The sequence below is a fragment of the Ctenocephalides felis genome, unplaced genomic scaffold (assembly GCF_003426905.1).
Source record: "Ctenocephalides felis isolate EL2017-DRISC unplaced genomic scaffold, ASM342690v1 CF-g0.4_SCAFFOLD_01604, whole genome shotgun sequence".
NCBI lineage: Eukaryota > Metazoa > Arthropoda > Insecta > Siphonaptera > Pulicidae > Ctenocephalides > Ctenocephalides felis.
In genome coordinates this window covers 44,216,784-44,222,507 of record NW_020537758.1, presented here as the reverse complement: position 1 = coordinate 44,222,507, position 5,724 = coordinate 44,216,784, and positions in this window count along the sequence as shown.

Genomic DNA, 5,724 nt, shown 5'->3' with positions numbered 1-5,724 from the left:
CTCTAAATGGACGAAAACGGAATGGTTTCTTCAGCAAAGTGCCTTATTTTGATCCCTAGTATTAGAAAATCCTATGTGCCTGAGCGACTTTTAAATCGACCCTCCCTAATTTATATATATATATATATATATATAGATATATATATATATATATACTGTGAATGACGAATTTTTTGTTTGACCGCATTTAACCTGCATTCTGATCTCGTATAAGTGATCGCACTTCTTGATTAGTCATATTTTATCATGCATTGAATTCATTATTAATAGTTTCTGGGACATGACAAAATCTAAATTTATGACGTTTTTAATGGACCTAGGATTTACGACTTATGATTTTGACAATATGTCGTCTTTTTTATGTTTTCTGAACATACTTTAACAAATAAAATTTAAGCAATTTATTTCAACATCAGGTAGGGCGGAAACAAAGGTCCAAATTGACTTTGAGCATTTATATTGTGAAACAATTATATCATAACAAATAACGCATATCAAACAACTATATGATTATGTTTAGTAAAAATTCCATCTAATTTATCACTCTAGAAATGTATTTTTTGCTGTTCTTCATAAATTTGTAACCTGGTCCTTTTATCCCATACCCAGATTAAGTTGGGACTAACAGGGGCAAACAGGTCCATTGTTTTATTTTAATTTTAAAGGGTTTTTACAAAATAATAGTTACATTACTCAACCAATGCAAAATATAAATTTTATGGGTGCAGATAAAGTTTTAAAAAAATAACACTGTAATTAGCCTTGATCTGGTATTTCATAAGTAGAGTTGGATTTAATTTTTACATTTGTTGGCTAACCACTATTATTTGTTCTTGAATTATAGGTATGCCTAGGTTCGGTCTTTTTTACCCCATTCAAGCGTAAGCTTGTATAAAGGTTATATAAAATATTTGAGTTTATAAAATATTGTTAACTTAAAATTAACAATACAACTTATAAAATAATCAAATAACGTATACTTAAATTATATTCAAGTCTGTAAAACTAAGCAACAATTGCAACAGCAATATAAATAACAACGCAAGAACATACTTTTGTCATGGATTTTTAAACATTGCCGTTTTTCTCCCGATAGCAATGTCGTAAGTATCAAGGTGGTCTTTGTTTATGCATGCTTTTTCCCTCTACTTTCAAATATTGTTGGTAACAAATTTTTAGCTGGTTTTTAAAATATCGGTGGTGGACCTTTTTACTCGCGGATTCCTAAGCTCCGCTCTACCCTATCATAAAAAGCTTTTCTGAAGACATGCCTACTATACTCTTTAAAAGTTTAATATCAGTATTACTTGTGTGGGTTGGACTCGAACTCAACCTCACACAATATAGTCAACAAGAGCGAAATGAATCTGCAATTTAAATTTACTGACCTGTGAGTTGATTCTAGCATGTAAAATAAATTTCCGACATATAATCAAATTTCATTCAAAAACGATTGTTAATTTATTTTAATTCGAAAGTGATAGTACAATGCAATTCTCTTTTCTCATAAATTCGTGAACAAACTTACATAATGAAATTGAGTAATTCTAAAGTTTCCAATAAGCAAGTTCAAGGTGCAAAGTATTGCTTTAGTTCTACATTTAACAAGACTTGCTTTATTAATAATATATATATTTGGCTCCGACGCCACTGTATATATATAACAATCACTTAATAAACTGAATAAAAAAGTACGTGTCAAACTTTGCATACTACATCAATTAAAAATAAATTAATTTATGAGTGATTAAAAGTATTCCGAGTGCATTTATTGCAGATAATTAAATACGAACTAACACTCGGAGTTTTTTCTAAAAGCAAATTTTAAAAAATTAAGAATTTTTATTTTCAACCAGTTTCCGTAGTACTTCAATGGCTTAGTATGTTCATTAAGACCAAGTACTCTATTGTTAAACCATGTAAATCGTGTAATTTTAATTTTAACAAACGTCAAAAAAATCTACTCATTTTCTCAAACTTTGATGAATTTTTGAATTTAAACTACTTGCCGTAAGACCGCAATATTTCAGTAAGTGCGGCTCAAACTTTTTGTTTAACAGTTAATTTCAAGAAAACCGTTCGGTAGATTTTCACCTAAAACTAATCAACATCATTCCCAACTAATATCTTTCAAAGAGTTTTTGATTTTTTAGAATCGATTCGGTAGTATGAGCTTAAATATGGACGAAAAGTTTAACACGTATTTTCAAATTACAAAGAAACGGCTTGGCAGATCGTCGCACAAAACTGACAAACGATAGCTCTCATTGAGATACATCAAATGGCTTTTAAATTTCTGAAATCGGTTCAGACGTTTTTGAGAAAACGTCGATCAAAGTACTAATTTTGACAAATGCCAAAAAACGATACTAATTTTTGGGAAGTTAACAAGAAAAATTAAAACTTTAAAGTGCATCTACATAATAAAATAATATGTGTAATTATAATTATTAGATTATGTTAACAAAGTATTATGTTGCTAAAGTATTATGCATAAAGTGTACATATATATTGTATTATATCTTATATTAGTAAATTTTTAAGTTATAAGATTATTAGTGAAATATTATAAATTTACTGCACATAGCCTATGACGTATAAACATTTATAAATAAATAAATAAATATATATATATATATATATATATACTTAGCAAAATAAATCATTTTGCTGCACTCAGTAAAAAATTGATATTGTTTATTCGAGTTTTTATATAACTTGTGATAATATCCTATCTACCAGATTATTTATGTTTATGGTTTATTAATTTAATATAAACTAAGGTATTTTCTTTTAAACAACATTGTACTTTATTCTTGTGACTCTACATTCCATCAAGTTTTTGTTGAGAAATTTTAATAAATCATCTACAGAATTATATAAAAAATATTGAACGTAGAAAATAATATTTTTTAATTCGTTTTTCATTTTTTCTTGTGCCTCCAGTTTAACAGGTAGATTGGCTTTGGCGATTGTACACTCTTGGCTGGGCAGGATCTTATGATGATATATTATGATACATTCTAGTAAAGTCTTACCTTAGACTCTTATAATTTAATTGTATGATTTCTTCGTTTGCTGGAAGTAAAATCATGCTTGCAAAATTTTGGGATTTCAAGGGATGGTCCGTTTCCATTAATTTCGGATGTAAATTTGAATTCAGCGAGGAATCAATCTCGAAATTCAGTTCTTGATTAAAATTGAAGTATTGGGTGTTTGTACGGCTTTTGTTTGTCAAATATGTTAAAATTTTAGTTCATGTATATTAGCCAGCTGGAAGCCAGCCTGCCTCAATTACATTTTATGGTGATTATGGCGATATGTGTATCGGATTATAATTGCTAATTTTATTGCATTTTATATACGATTGTGTACGTGCTGTCCTGCACGACTTACATACTTTATTTTGTATTGTTGAAGTTTATTGTAGTTCATGCAAAAATTAAATTATGGAGCATCTGATAATTTTCAGGAATAGTTTCTCAAGTTGCTCATATATATTCGATCCGCATTTGTAATAGCTTAAAAACTATTAATTAGATTAAAATGGTACGATCGAAAAATTGCACTTTGTCTAATATATTCGATCTATACGGGGCAAGGCAGGTCTATACGGGGCAAAAGGTGCCAAAAACGATAACTCTGTTTTTAAAAACTGATTAAATTTTCGGAAAGGCAGGTATAGCGGCTATGGACTCCTAATAAAAGTAAGTTGAAAAGATGTCTTTTAGCATCAAATTATCGGATATTTTGTAGACATTTTCATAATGTGTACACATTTTGTGTAAATTTTATTGGGTTCCATAACAAAATTTTTAATTTTGAAGTTCATTTATATGGTTCAAACAAATGTTCTCGACATTTTCGACAGTATGGAACAACCGATTTGAATAATTTTAAAAACATTCGATACGTATTGATAAGGGGACACACTGCTTAGTTTTTGGTGGCGGCAGGTCTAGCAGTTCCAAAGATATGGGGAAAAAAGTGCCGAAAACGGTAACTCACAATCAGCTTTTAAGAGAACGGGGCGTACGATTTTAATTATTTAAAAACATTTTACTTTTATTGATAAGATAAAGAACTGATTAAATTTTTGGGAAGGCAGGTCCAGCGATTATGGACTCTCAATAAAAATAAATTTAAAAAATTAAATTTGGCAGTCAAAAATGTTTATTGCACTTATGCACATCAAATTATGATATATCTTTATAGAGATTTTTTGTACCAAGGTTTTTAATTACAGTACGGGAAGTTCCAGCAATTTGCCTTAAGGTACAATGCCATGCACCCCCCTAGCAATCTTTTATCTTCACATTTCCTATAACAATGGACGATTATCTGCTTTATATAACAGCGGTGACTTTACATTCAATTTAATTAATCGGTAAACAAAAAAGCATTCAAATTACCATGATATGCTAATATCTCACATTGTCTCTAAGTGGACAAAGTTCCCACTGAATATAATAAAGGAAAGTCATATTGTTTACGGGCCAAGGATTATTTGCGTACGCAAAACAATACATTGCATTACATACGACAATTTGATCCACCAGCGTCAATCATGTTATAAATAATTGAAATTAATTCAATGAATTGAATCAGAATTATTAGGTCTTAACAAGGGTATAAGTAAGTTTGTATTTGACAAATTTGAACAAATATCGTCTGCGCTCGTGTTAGTGGATATATTGGTAGTGCAACAAAAGAAATTATCAAGAGTGGATCAAGAGAGATCATTTAATCAATTTATCTCATTTATCGGGTATTCTGGCTCTAATAATTAAATTCAGGAAATACATACTAATATAATACAATTGCGCAATGAGACCAATGAGACTTATAGTCTAGTCATTTAAGCTTAAATTAGGTAAGAATCCCGGAATTTGAGATACCTAGCTGTAAATACCCTAAAAATAGCACCCTAAAAGTTGTCTCAAATCTACATATGGTACGTACACCCTGCCATATTTAGGTTTTGAGTCAACTTTCAGGGTATTTACAGACTTACAGCTTACAATCCCGAGATGAACTTACTACAATGACTAGACTATTAATATTTAGTTTTATAAAATTCACGTCCAACCTTGTTATTTTACTTTATTTGTTAATCCAATCGCCGAAATGTACCAATTTCCAAGAATAATGTTTGTTTTTTTTTTAAGAATTTAGGACCTCAAGATGCTTTTTTTTATTTAGTTTTTTATTTCTGTAATACAAATTCTCGGATTGATTAAATTATTTTTCATAAAATAATAAATAAGAAGTAAAATATATTCAAGTGTTTGTTGAACGTGTAGTTAAAATATCTAGTTTTTTTCTTAAATTTTGTCAATTTAAAATCTTAAGATTCTTGATAAGTTCTTGATTTTGATGAAACTTTGTATACTGATTGATTTGAAAGTATGGGATAACATATTAAAATATCTTAGGCTTATGATAAGCGGTTGAATTATAAAAAATCATGACGCCCTGGGTTTAAACGATTCTAATCAGAATTTTTGCCAAAGCATTTGTAACTTTTGTGTTTTGTGGGTGTTTACCGTTGACATTCACACTTTAATAAAATATATAAAATATAATGTGTTAAACAAATTCATTTAATTTCATAAACGGTTGAATGTTTTATCTAAATAGTAGAAACTTAATTCTTTATTACGTGTATGTATCGGAATGTTTATGCAACTTGCCTTAAGGCAAAGTGCTACTTACAAGTATAGT